Source organism: Cinclus cinclus, chromosome 1 (assembly GCF_963662255.1).
Source record: "Cinclus cinclus chromosome 1, bCinCin1.1, whole genome shotgun sequence".
Taxonomy (NCBI): domain Eukaryota; kingdom Metazoa; phylum Chordata; class Aves; order Passeriformes; family Cinclidae; genus Cinclus; species Cinclus cinclus.
The window spans coordinates 122,421,222-122,436,326 of record NC_085046.1 but is presented as its reverse complement, the minus strand read 5'-3'; the positions used below and the strand labels follow the sequence as shown (position 1 = coordinate 122,436,326).

Sequence of the window (15,105 nt, the reverse complement as noted above, 5' to 3'; positions counted from 1 at the left end):
CAGCTTACTGGAAAGAGCTAGATAGCTTCTAACCATGTCAGTCTATATAACAGCAGGTGTCAGCTTTAACTGCCTCTGAAAATTTTAAATGTATTCAATTAAAAGGATCCCTTAGAGAATGATACTTTTATGTTCATTTGTCTTATGTGAGGTTTGCAACATGTTTTCTTTCTATACACTATGTTCTTGTTGATTCTGTGACCCAATTATGGCTAAAATTTTAAATGTCAGAGTACATTCAGTCAGAGCTTTCATCTTAATGTAATCTATTAGAAAAATGGATTCTTCCACAAGTGTCATTTGGGAAGGTAAGTCTTTCTCTCTCTCTCTCTCTCTGGAAACCAGAGTAATTTTGACACCAGAACAGTAAGTAGTTATCTGAGCAGTGATAGGTAAGAAAATTGATAGCTTTGAGATCTGAAATGGATAGCTTCTCATATTCTGATCTCAATACACAAACCTACATTTTTAGATAGATATCTTTGTAGGCCTTCCTGGAACAGGAGTAAAAGAACTGTAGAAGAGGGCAGACACTGTAAAACAGGACAGACAGATATATAAGGTGTACATGTTTAAATGCAATTAAAATAAACTTGCTTATTTTCAACTACCATCAGTCAGATAGATTTTCCAATTTATGTTAACTCTGTTATTCTACTACCTGAATTATTATATAAGCCCCTGCTCCCCATAAAACATGTTACAGCTCCAAGCATTTTTCTCATGGTAAAAATGAAACCAGTTATGAAGTTATATCATGGGAATAACCCCAGTTTAAAAAAAAAAAAAAACAAATAAAAGAAAAGAAAAGCTGAAAAGTTTTAATCACTTACCCATTTTCCTTGAAAATTGGTGCATGTCAGGATAGAAGTTGTGTAAGACCTTGTCTTATTCGTTTACAGAATCACAGAATCACTAGGTTGGGAGAGACCTTCAAGATCATCAAGTCCAGCTGATGCCCTAACACCTCAACTAAACCACAGCACCAAGTGCCACATCCAATTTTTTAAACACATCCAGGGAAGACGACTCCACCACTTCATCAGGCATTCCAGTACTTGACCACTCTTTCCATGAAAAACGTTTTCCTAATATCCAACCTATATTTCCCTTGGTGTAGCTTAACACTTTGTCCTCTCATTCTCTCAGCTGCTTCCTGGCAAAAGAGACCAACCCCCACCTGACTACAGCCACCTTTCTGGAAGTTGTAGAGAGTGATAAGGTCACCCCTGAGTCTCCTTTTCTCCAGGCTAAATAACCCCAGCTCCCTCAGCCATTCCTCACAGGGTTTGTGTTCCAAGCCCCTCACCAGCCTCATTCCCCTCCTCTGGATGTGCTCAAGCATCTCAACATCCTTCCTAAACTGAGGGGCCCAGAACTGGACACAGAACTCAAGGTGTGACCTCACCAGTGCTGAGTACATGGGAAGAATGACCTCCCTGCTCCTGCTGGTCACACCATTCCTGATCCAGGCCAGGAGGCCATTGCCTGTCTTGGCCACCAGGGCACTCTGCTGGCTCGTGTTCAGTCAGATGTGGAGCAGTACACCAGGTCCCTTTCTGCCTGGGCACTGTCCAGCCACTCTGTCCCAAGCCTGTAACATTGCAGGGGGAAGGACAGTTGTCCTGAGAACAAACCATCTTCCCACTAAAGACTGGGGCAAAGAAGGTGTTAAGTACTTCTGCCTTCTCCTCGTCTGAAGTTACAAAGTTCCCTCCCGCATGTAGTAGAGAAGAAAGGTTGATCCTTTAGCTGTTAATATATTTATAAAAATATTTTTAATTATCCTTTACAAAAGTTGCCAAATTAATTTTGAACTGAGCTTTGGTCTCCCTAATTTTTTTGCTACATGCCCTAGCAACCCCCTTAAATACTTCCTGAGAGACCTGACCTTCCTTCCAAAGATGATACATCCTCTTTTTACTCCTTCAAAACCAGGCTGGATGTTTGCCTCATTGACTCATCTTTCAGCACAAAGGCACTCTGTTCCCGTGTCCTCAAGATCTCCATTCTGAAGCGCACCCACGTTTCTTAAACTCCTTTGTTTTTAAGGGCTGCTTCCTAAGGAACACTCTGAATAAGCCTCCTAAATAGGCCCTAGTCTACCCTCTGGAAGTCCAAATGGAAAGTCTTATTGATATTCATCCTCATTTCACCAAATACTGAGAATTCTACAATTTTATGATCATTGTGCCCCATGTGGTCTCCAACCACCACATGTCCCACCAGCCCATCTCTATTTGCAATCAACAGGTCAAACATAGTCCCTTCCCTGGTAGGCTCACTCACCAGCTGCAACAAAAAATTCTCCTCCACACACTCTTAAGAACTTCCTGGACTGCCTCTTTTCTGCTGTATTTTTCAGCTGCTGGTAGTCCACCTCTTCTTCCTGGTTGGGTGGACAATAGCAGACTTCCAGTAGGATGTCAGCCTTGTTGGCCTTCCCCTTAATTCTTACCCATAGGCACTCAACTTCATCATCATTGGTTCCAATTTCCATGCCATCCATGCCTCCCTGTTATAAAGGGGCACTCCTCCACCTCTTCTCCATTTCCTATCTCTTCTGAGGAGCTTGTAGCCAACCAGTGAGGTACTCCAGCTCTGTGAGTTGTCCTACCACATTTCTGTGACAGTGACTACATAACAGATTTGCTGTTGTACCACAGCCTCCAGCTTTTTGTGTTTATTACCCATGCTGTGTGCATTGTGATACATGCACCTCACCTGAGCTACTGATTTCACCTCTATCTCAGGCTTCCCACCCTTGGGGCTGCTTCCAGACAGCCCAGCTGCATCCCCTTCCCACTTCAAACCTAGTTTAAAACCCTCTCAATAAGTTCTGTCAATTCATGAGTTAAAATCCTTCTGCCCTTAGCAAAGAGATGGAGCCCACTCATTTCCAGCAGGCCAGTTGCCATAAAAGTTGCCCTGTGATCAAACAGCCCAAAATTCTGCTGATGACACCAAACCTCCAGGCACTTGTTGATAAGGTGGCTTCTCCTATTCCTTTCATTGTTTTTCTCTGCCACCAAAGGGACGGAGCAGAACATTACCTGTGCTGCTACCCTATCAACCACTTCACGCAGTGCCCTAAAGTCTCTTTTAATTGCCCTGACATTCCACTTTTCAATCTCATCACTGCCAGCCTGGACTATCAGCAGTGGGTAATAATCAGAGGGCTGAATCAGCCTGGGAAGTCTCTCAGTAATATCCCATACCCAGGCCCCAGTGGGACAGCAGACCTCATTGTAGGATGGGTCCAGTCAAAATAGGGGGCCCTCTGTTCCCCTCAGAAGGGAGTCACCCACTCGTACTAGTTACTCTAAATATCATTACATCAGGTATGATATGACAACCAAACTGCCTGTGATTAGGCCCCAGCAAGAGTTCCCAGTGAGTCAATGTCTAACTTTAATAAAATCAAAAGTGTTTTTGCATTGTTATAGAATCAGTCAAGCACTGGGGACTGGCAATCTGTGACCAAACAGATGCTTACCATATGTGAAACCATCACATTTTCATGAGTTCCAGGTCTTAAGAACTGAGATTAACCTGAAATCCTTGCAGATAAATTAATGATGATATGCTCTACTTATACTATCGGCAATGTAATATTTAACAAGATATTCTAAACTACATTTGAAATGTATTCTGAACACACTGCTACTCCAGAACTCCAGACAACGAAGTTCAAACTCAGTCTAGGTGAAAAACTTAATCTGTAAAGTACAATGATTTTGGATAGCCAGAGTTTTTAAAACCCTATGTGGGCAGATTGTGGCTGCAGGAAATGATGTTTTAAAGTCAGAGGATGCTGATCACATCATCTGTTTGAATTGAAAGACATCTTTTGATATCTCAAAGCTATTTTGCTCAAAAGTAGATCAGGAAGAGAGAGGTGATTCTGTGAAAATGTATCAGGAACACTGCACACATGAAAGAAGAAGGAGAAAAATAAGGATGTTATGGAGAAGAAATTTTTAAAAAATCTAAGAAGATGGATGACGCTGCAACAAAGTAAAAAATATTTTTAATCCTGTTGTTTATTAAAAAAATAGTTTACTTGAAAGAAGAACTCAACAAAACAGCAGGAGGAAGAAAAGAAAAAAGAAAAAAAAAGGAAAATGCAGAACAGAAAAAACTCATGGAATTACAAAAGAAAATAATAAAGGAAGATGTTAAAATATGTAGAGACAAACTATAAAGGATGATCTAGCAGCAAATATACTAAGAAGCAAGGAATAAAATAGTTATTGGAACAAATCTGGATGTGCATCAGCATTAGTACAAAGAAAAGGCTGAATTGAGTTTTCTTCAATTTCTGAGTCACGAGGAGGCACATATAAATATAACAATCAATTTTTTGTGAAAGAAAATGTTTCCAGAAACTGCCAAAATTTAGGAAGTCTCTTATCACATGACAGAGGTAAAGAATTACAAAAAGTATTATTTCTCAGAATAATGAGAAAAAAATTTTATATTCAAATAAGGGAAATAAAGTTATGTTGCAGTTTTGACAGCTTCCTCTGTCTGCTTTTGGTAGATCTCTCTTGCTTTCTGATATGAATTTAAAGGAAACAACATAGATGCTGTCAGATCTACCAAATGCATTTCTTATAAAGAGAGAATTTTAAAATTACTACGAAAATTTAACAAGTCCAGATGAGTCTATATCTTCGCCACTTGTTCAGAGGTGACCAGTATGGGGTGATTACCATGATTACCAAGTTGTTGGATTCAATAAACCTGACTTCAGTTTTGTTAACATCTTACATTGTTAAATGTATTGATACAAGTGCGAATGTAAAGGAGAACTGAGTACCTCAGTCAAATAAAATATATTTTTTGTGGTGAATTAGTTACATTCTTATTAGAATTTAAAAATAATTTACAATACAACAAACACATTTTAATCTGAATTACTTGGTTTTCACTTATGTTCCTCATGCTCTAGAGCCAGTGTTCTCTTCAAATTTTTTGAATTTTAGAATCCTATGAAATTTTCTCTTTGGTCTCATTAGTCTTGTTTTAAAAATTACTTTTACCATTATGGTGCCTGGGTGTGTAACCTGATAAAGTCATACCTCTCTTAATGAGGTCCTTGGTTATCTTCAGCAATAGTTACTATGTCTAAAACCCTTACTTATCTTCATGACAATAGACACATTATCCTAAACTGTTAATCTAGAAGTCTGCACTACTTAATAGGGTGTGGGTTGCTGCAGATCTTTGGAAATTCAGAGTGTGGTAGTTACATGAGTTATTGACCCAAAGACCTAGTGGAAAACAAGGAGCGATGTTAAATTTATTAAAAAATTAAAGTATGTTAAAATGCATTTGAACTTTTTTTCTGTTTTATATGTATTTTCCACAGTTCTACATTCTGAGTCATAATCTTTTTTAAAAAAGCATTATTTTTCTTGCTATCTGAATTGCCATCTAATGTTCAATGTCATTGACACTTTGTTGACTGTTTGGTTTTGGTTTTTCGCACAGTGGCAAGAACCATAAAGTTAAGAAAAAACTTGTAAAACTTGAGTACATATCTAGTCTTAATTGCAGATAGAAATCAGATTGCTATTTGTCTGGAATACACAAACAAGCTATTAATAATAAATTTAATATCATAAGCCAAATTTGAATGATTTTGCTTACATATAAGGATAGGAAAAGCATATTTATACCATAAAATAAGATTTCAACTATATAGCTGCTGTAACAGTATTTTACAATTTTTACTCATGACCTCTTTGTATGTGCGTGCTGTGTGTATACTTCAGCTGTTTTTGTAGTCATTAGTTGTGAAGAGTTAAGCTATTTTTTAGTAAAAATTATACATAAAAATCAACCACATTGTTCTGAATTCCTATAGTCTTGTTTAAACCACAAGCAACATGTGTAAGTTCTCATTTCAGCATTTTAAACTTATTAAGATAATTGAATAAAATGAGTCTGTACCAGGAAATTTTCAAAGTACCTCAAATGGAATTTATATTTCACAATAAAAAACATTGTACAAAACAAGTGTAACACAGTTGTGACTGCTGAAAGCTATTTTTTCCCCATGAGTACTTTGAGAGAAACAATGAAGATTTCTAGTAGAAACTCAAAATGCCTTTCTCTCTGCTCTCTCTCCAGAGACTTGACTGTTCAATAAGCTACCCACTGTACCTTGTACTTTTTCTTGTTATCTCACTTGCAGTGGGTGATAGTTACTGGTCTGGGGAATAAAAATCACATAATATTTTAACAGCTAGCCATCAGTCATGGATTTCCATGAGGCAGAGTATGTGTTAACCAAAGTCCAAACAGTTATGCAGTATCTAGGTTTTGCTCCTTACACTGACATTTCTGAAACTAATGTCTGATGTCCTTCTAAGTAGCCAGGTTTGATCTGGGTGAAATTATCAGCCGGATAGGATAGGATAGGATAGGATAGGATAGGATAGGATAGGATAGGATAGGATAGGGCATCCTGAGCTGTGTGGGACCCACAAGGACCGTTGAACTGAACTCCTCAGACATCCTGATTGAATAGTTTCTGGTTTACTGGCCCAGAAGAAGCATGTGTATGGTTGGAAGGAGAGGGAAAGGAAGCCAGTATGACTGTTGTGCTGAACTTGATTCTTCCAGCATAGAAATTATACATCACACAGTCTCTCTCTTGAGAAGACATTATTAATTATGATTATTATTATATTCTTGTAGTAACATATGAATATGATTTTTTTTTTCTTTGAGGTAGGTTGACTTCTCTCTTCATTTCTTTTCCTAAATTATAACTCTCCAGTAGGTCGTGGTACTAATTAGCTGAATTGGAAGTTGCATAGAAAAAAATCTAGACATCATGATGTGAACATACAATTTAATGAGGACTATGAAACTAAAAATGACATTTTTCCCTATAATTAAAAGTAATTTTTGTTCAGTCATATTTCTTACTTTTGAAAGACCTTAGAACAGTCTGACTTATTAAATATATTTGAAATATTTGGGATTTGTACTTAAAATTAATCTGTAATTAAAACATTTTTTCTTCAACAGTCAACTCAAAAAATTACTGCATCCCTTGCATCTAGTAGTAGATACAAAACAGTTCATATATAATATAAGATGTTACAGGGATGCACATAAAGTGGCTAAATTTTTCATATGTTCAACCTTTTTTAGAAACTGGTAGAGGGAAGTGGTTAATTTTGCCTGTGATGAATCCTCAATTATTTTAACATTGCTGATAAAAATATATTAAAGATAATGTCAAAGGTCTCTGTGTATTGCTTATAAGACAATATGAGGCTGTATCAAATTAAAAAATCATGCCATGAAAGAAGTCACTGTGAACTCTTTAGATATAGAGCCTAGTGTACTTCATATTTGTCTTTTTCATAAGCCTTAGTCAGTTGAAGTACATCAGGTTCATACATGAAATATCATGACCTTTGTTTCCATATCTGTCTTTGAACAGCTGATGTCTTGTGAGCATGGGTCTGTTTGTGTTTTTCTAGTTTGGTGTCATGCTCCTCTCCCCCCAGAAAATGTTTCTTATGTCTCTGCAAGTTTTCAATAATATTACAGCTCACAAATGATACAATCCATAGTGAAAAGTGAATGGACCTGGACCAAAAATAAAGTTATTTTTAAAACTGCTTCCTTATGTGTTGACTCAGATTATTTGTAAACACAAAAAATGATCTATTTGTCTCAAAATGAAACACATAAACAAGCGAATAAATAATAAGCATTAAAATAATGAGAAGATAAAATGTCTTTGAGGATATATATCAATTTCCTAGGAATACTGCTGTAGTTCTGAATGGGTTTAGTACACAAGTGATATTTTTATTTTTAATTTTGAGCCTTTTAGCTTCTGCTTTGGTTGTTAAAGGCTAAATGTTGCTTGCTTAGAGTCAGCTTGCTTGTTAAACTCTTAAGACTGACCTTTTCCTGAGAGAGCAGTGGTGGGTACCCAGATGGGGGTACAGTGCTGCAGGGTGCAGTGCAGATGGACAGGCACTGAGTGCAGCTCTGCCGGGCTGCACTGGGAGGGGAGTGGGCACCAGTGCACCCCACGCCCTTATCTTAGCTGGGAAACACACTGTAAGCTGCTGGGAGCAATGGGGAAGGGGATGGGCAGGAGGTTCACCCATGGGAGATGCTCCTTGCTTTCTCAGGGGCTGCCACAGCATCACCCTGCCTACTCATGGCCCGCTTTGGCTGGATGTGCGCTCCTGGTGCGCTCGCCGAAGGTGCTGGCTCCAGCCCTCAAAGCCAGCCAGCCACGTGGCGTTGCCACTGGAACTGTGGGGCACTTTGGTCCCACCAGTGTTGTGCAAGGTTGTTGTCCCCGACCCCAGCTCCACCTGACCAGGACGTGACAGATGCTGGAACCTTGCTGACAAAATGCGCATTTGTTTTGTGCTCTATTAAAGCACTTACCTCCATTGTAAAAGTTTCAGAACATGCTACTGATTTGAATGTGTCATATGGAATGTTCTAAAATACTTGGAACCTAATGAAACTGTGAGTTTTATTCCAAATGTCTTTGTATATCAGTGACTTGGCCCTCACTTGCTTTCAATTTTTTTTTTTTTTTTTTTGTATTTAACTCCTCACTGTTTCACAAAGTGTTAGACAATGACCTCAGCATACTGCCTTCCCAGGGGACCAAGTAATGTCTGGGGAGAAGGATGGGAGGAGTATCTGCAGCTTTTGCTTTGAGCCTTTACCCCCATATCTTGGCTAAAGCTTATAAAAATAATCTGAGGAGGTTTCATGGCTACATATGGAAGTAGATTATGGCTATTTTCTTCTGACATGGGTATGACTCATATGCTAAAAACATAAGGCCCTGGTTTGGCAAATTTCACAATTCAGGTATCCTCTTCTCCTAACATGAGTTTCTTGAAATACAGAACCACCTTCTCGGTTCAAAATGTAGGAGAAGGGCCCCAGTTGTTCAATTTTTTGATTTAAATATGCATTTACTCTTGAAGGGTTTCCAGGCACCTTTAACATTAAGCAGAACATTTAAAAGAGATTTTCTGCTTGTTTCACCTTGGAAACCTAAGGAGCAATGCATTTTTAGTGGCATTTGTGCGATACGCTGAAAATAATAATATGTATCTCAAGCCTTAGAAACTAAATTTCAATAAAACTGAATGTTGGCATTGGGATCCTTTAAAAAAAAAAAAAAACAAAAACAAAACAAACAAAAAACCCCATCCTTCTGTTTGGGACTAGTAAAAGGGGAAATTGCCATTAATGTCCCTGTCAAATACAACATACACAGTCAAATCTGTGAAGTTTCCCTGAGTTCAGACTGGTTATCTCACAAATCTGTGCAAAGCTCTGGTGAATAATTTATACCAGGCTTGAGGTGACAAGTTAAACACACCCATTTTGTCTAAAATGCTATGAAGGCATCAAGATGGAGCCAAGCTGCAGGGTGAGTAGAGCTCGGCTGATGGGAATCTGGGCATGTCAAGAAAGGGGGATGCTGCTGTAAAGAAAGTGAAATGTAATGAGATACTTTTTCATGCATAATTCATGGATGAAAACATGACTGCATAAAACGCCATGGATTTTAACAAGGCAGAGCTGCAATCATACACATTATCTTCCCAGAGGAACTTTATATAATATTGGTGAAAAAGAGAGGATTCTGAATACCAGTACAAAATAAAGCTGACGTTTTCAAATGCAGTAGAATTTACTTTAATGTACAATGGCGGTAAAGGAAACAATTTATATTTAAACCTCAAAATAGTTCCTAGGAAAAAAAATACTTTAAAACATATGCTTGCATTTCCAGCTTAAAGAAAAAATAAGATGAGAAATGAGAAAAATACCTCATCTGGATAAAAAAAAAAATTAAAATGCATAAGCAGTATTTTGTTGAGTATGTTGTTAAGATTGTGCTTTGAAATCTTTTCGCAAGCATTTTCACTTTTTAGAAGCAAAACTTTTGATAGGAATGACTGCTGTGAACAGGCTTTAAAAAAGATAAAATGTTAGCTATTGTCACCATAAAATTTAATTTGGTTGCATTTGCAAAAGCAAATACTGTAATTCAGCTTTCAAGAACAGTTTAGTGGCTAGCACATGACTGTTTGAAATGGTGTTTAACGCTTGGGGTATTTAGTTGAAGGGATTAAAAATGGAATGTTGATTAAAGCTTGGGATGTCTTAAATTTATCACCACAAAATCCTAATGACAGACTTAGCTGGAAGGAACAGGGGTGCCTCCTTTAGCTGTTCACTTAGTAGGAGCAGATCACATACAGAAAAGGCACCAGAACAAGTCATAGAGAGCTTCAGAATCACATAAGCTGAAAGACTCTGTGAAGTTATTTGTTTAGTTTACACTGCACAATTTCAATATTTTTGAGGAAAGTAAAATAGCCATTTTTGCATCCAGTTATGGTTTTACAGTCTTGACAGTTGGGTGAAGAAAGCATTAAGGGTTCAAAATGATTGATATTTCAAAGTGTTCACCTTCTATGGGATTTTTTTTCCCGTCTCAGTTGTACAGTGTGAGAAGCAGAGAAACACTACAAAGAGAAGCAGATTGAGTTGGTACAAATGCTAAGCAATCTAAGCCATTTAAATAAAATTATGTTATTAACCCCTCATAACAAGAAATACAGATGCCTTCATGTTTTGACAGTAAAAATAAAAAAGGTATCTTTTTTGACCTTGGCAATAATTTAAGATCTCATATAGAATTTTATCAGTTCACAGCTTTTATAGCAATACAAGCTAAAAGAAGCACATATCTTCCCTTTGTTATCTTAGACCAGCAGTGTAACAGTGTTTTCATCTATGATCTCTGACTGTGTTCTTCACAAAAGGCTTTCCTTCTTATCAATTGTCTGAATTTTTAATTTTTCCTAATGTCATCTCAATAGAAAACACTGCTCCTCTGCAGTTTTTCCAGACATTCCTTCACCTTTAAAGAGCATGACAATGATCAGTCTCACATCCTGCCTTAGTGAAATGTGATTATCTGTTAGTTTATTCCGGGATTGATTTGTCATACTTGCTCATCCCCCATGTAGAAGACTTTAGTGCTTGAGCTCATCCTGGTCTTTGAACAGCTAATTTTTTGTAGTGGTTTACCTGCTTTTAGTTAAGGGGGAAAAATAAAGGAGGAAAAAGACATGAGGATTCCTCAGCCAAAACACAGACCATCTCACAGTTCCTGCTGTAGAATTTAAAAAGGACTTCTTCCCATCTGATCCCCTCTACTTCTTAGAAGTTTTGTGACCCTCCATATGTTCCCACTGGCTTTGACTGAGTATTTAGCTTCACTGATGCAGCCATTTCCAAGTATGGAAAAGGTTTGTTTGCTTAGGTACCTGTTCTCCCTGTGATGAAGTTTTCTCCTGTCTTCCACCAGGCTGAATGGCTGAGTATTGAACCAGCTGAATATTTGGAAATATAAAGCATCTGAAATGGGAATGAAATGACAATATTATTAAAATCTCCCTCAAGGCACCATGTGACACAGGCTGTGCAGTTAGGAGGTTTCAACTATGTTGAGCTCACACAACTGTTTTGGTTTTTTTCTTTTTTTTTCTGTTTATTTTCTTCTTAATTTTGAAGAGAGCCCCTCAAAGGTTATGTGATGTGATTGTACCAGATGTGTGCAGGGTCAGGGATTCCATGATTTTTATCAATGAACTCTGCTTTCGGTCTTAGTGATTTGGCCTGTCTACATCTTGATGTAAAGGGAAGTATTGTTTGATTTTCTAAGGCACTGAAATACATTATAAAAACATCCAAAATTCTGACCAGTATTCTCAGAAAAATAAGTAAAAAACGTTTTGGAATAAAACTGCTTGAAAAATATTGGTATGGACCCCAACACTATGGCGTAGATATGTGAAAAAGCCTGACATCAAATTACTGTCAATAAGTCTAAAATTTTAGATCAGGGTCATTAATTAATGATCTCTGAAGAAGTTTAAATTTTCAAGTCAGTTAGACAAGGTGAGGAAAAGCTGCAACCTGGTATACAAAAATCTTAATTCTTATATTTTTTCTAAAACTGATTGATTTGTGGGTTTTTGCAAAGTACTTAATCTCTTGCTTCTATGTCTAAAATAGTAGTGACACTAATAGTGGGAATGAGGTTGAATACTGAGTTGAATATTTACCTTATGAGGTAAATAAGGTTGAATATTAACTTCTTGCTAAAATATTTTACGTATGTTATAAATTTTAAGGTTTATGGTACAGATATTAAGGTTCATGGTACAGATATTAAGGTTCATCTACATCTTGGTGTTAGACCTTGCTAGGAATTCATGCTAAGCATTGCGTCCTCTTAAATAAATGTTATTCAAGTTAAGCCATGGACATTATGCAACCAGAAAAATTGTACATCCAACAGCAAGAAAGTAGGCCTGTCAGAAGGCTGGAGGCAGCCAGAAGAAAAGAGAGTTTCTTTTAACACAAATCATCACCAAGGTTACTAAGAATATCCACATCATGCATATTCTACACTCTTGCTTTTTAAGATGTGAAAATGAGACATATGCAGTGGTGCTTTAATTTAGATAATAATTTTCTATCTTTGGCAGCAAAATAATAGAACTGAAGAAAAAGACTTCTATCAATGAATTTTCCTGGAAAACGGCACTAAGAATGAAGTGATGAAGATAAACGATACTATATTTACCCATACCTACAGTGTTGTAAAGTCATAGGTGAAGTGCTATCAACACTAGGAAAGAAAAGGAAAGAGGAACAAAAGTGTAAGTGAGAATTTTCATACCTTATGTGCTAGTCAGAGTTCAAAGCAGCTGGTATGTGAGACTGGTCTGTCCTGCTTTCTTGTTCTTTGGACTCCAAAAACTTAACTAGGAAACTACCATGCTATAGAGCAACACCCTCACAGATATGCAGCAGTTTTTTCCTTTCTGCCCTTCCTCCATTCTAAAAAAAAAAAAACAAAACCAACCTTTTCAGATATGTCTGGTTGATCTTATGCATTTATATTAATATATTTTTAAAATATTTCTGGAAAGGCAGTAACTTCATGTCTCCTTGTACACTGCAAGTGAGGTTTCTGTTCTGGAGGAGAGGTTGACAGGGCTCTAACTCCGCAATATTTTTTCTGAATTGCATTCTGTTTCTTTTTGGGACATGGTGACAGAAAAAAAAAATTAAATTCTAGTAGAATTAGTCAATTTATTTTGTACAAGACTGCCTTATTTATGGTACAGACATGATTCAACAGGTCTAGAACAGTGTTTTAAGAATATTCTCAGTGACCCAATCATTCTCATTTAGCATCAGTCTCCAAAGGAAAGAATCCAAGTCACCTGAAGCAGCTCTACCTATCCCCTACAATAAATATAGAAAATGGTGAGAGTCGAGATACTCTGAAGTCCTTAAGATGGTGGTTAAGTTTGTCTGATTTCAGTACTGCCATTCAGCACTGGCATTCAAAGTAATATAGATACTTTCCTGATAGCCCGAGAGTTTACTAAGTACCTTAACTTTTTCTTTGATAAAAGGATTGATCAATATATATAGCAAATATTAGATCCACCCAGGATCCATTCTGCCTGGAGTCATTACATGATGGATATGAAATGGTATATTTACAGAATGTGTCTGGTACAGCAAAAAAGGGGAAAGACTACAATTTCATTTGCTGTGATCTGCCACGGTTCCAGGATTGCACCCCTAATGAAACTTATACATTCCTAAGAAATACCTCATCTTTATCAACTTCGCTCATCATATATTCATGAAACTGTTCAACCATTCAACCTGAAGTCCCAGCAAAACAGTTTATTTACCAAAGGATTTTTTTTCCTAATACAGTAGCTCCATGTAGTCCATAAAGAGATTTTGTGACAAAGTGTTGGCTCCACAACAAAATAAATGAATCCCAGTGTTCAGATCTCTTTGAGTTAATCTAAATTAACTGAAAAACACAAAACTGTAGTGGGCAACCATATGACTACAGATGAGCAGACCAGGTGATTTCATCTCTGCACCTCTTGGACATGAAGATCTTGTTGCACAAGCCTGTTAATGAATGCTTAATGACCTTCAGTGTAGGCTGTACACATCCGTGTGCAGTGGTGACTTCAGCAAGGTCATTTGATACTTTTACACCTCTCTGAGATGTCCTTGAACTGTGATCTTTTATTTTTGAACCACATTTCTCCTATCAAATTGCAATTTCAATTTTGAACGCAGAACTGAGTATTATCACTGTGATTTAAAGCTGATTGGTGTTTTCCCATCTGGTTAGAATGAGAATACAGAACCCTGAACCTGTGCCACTTCTAAAAACAAACTAACAGAATTTGGAATTCAACCCTTCCTTACCATTTGCAGAAAATCATCATGTTTTATGTAATCAGAATGAATTGTGTACAGATGGACACCAACACAGACTACTATTGTCACAATATATAGCATGTCCATTATTGATTTTTAAGAGAGGGAGCAACAAAAGTTCTGTGGGTAATCAAGAGAGACATCCTAAGAGGGCCTTGGGATGAGTGTTCAAGAGATCAGGAACCCAGGCAGTGTTCTCCTCTGTCCTTCAAGCTGTACAGAATGATGATGGAAAAAACAATAAGAGCCATTATATTAATGCATGGCTCCTAGCCCAGTGTCACCCCCAGAATTTTGCCATTTTGATCACAGTTTACATGACACAGGCCTGCTGACAACAGACAGGATACACCTGTCTCAAAGCGGGGGAAAGGATCTCTTCATAGCAGTTTGCAGAGTGTTATGTTTTAACCCTAGCCAGCAGCCAAATACCACACAGCCAGTCGCTCACTCCCTTATCAGCAGGACTGGGGATGGAATCAGGTAAGAAAAAGGTAGAAAACTCATGTCTTGAAATGAAGACAGTTAAATGGGGAATGTAAAAGCCACCCCCACAAAAAAAGCAAAACAATGAATTAATTCACTTCTTCCCATGGGCAGGTAACTGTTCAGCCATCTCCTGGAGGGCAGGGCACCATCATGCATAGCAGTTACTTGGAAAGACAAACAACATCGCTCCAAATGTCTTCCCCTTCTTCCTTATCTCCCCAGGTTTATATATGGAGCATGAAGTCGCATTGAATA

The 15,105-nt window shown here is 37.6% G+C and overlaps 1 pseudogene; it reads right to left on the bottom strand.

Annotated features, from left to right (window-relative positions):
• Positions 1-327: 327 nt before the first annotated feature.
• On the bottom strand, positions 328-2,509 carry LOC134057685 (uncharacterized; annotated as a pseudogene).
• Positions 2,510-15,105: the final 12,596 nt, after the last annotated feature.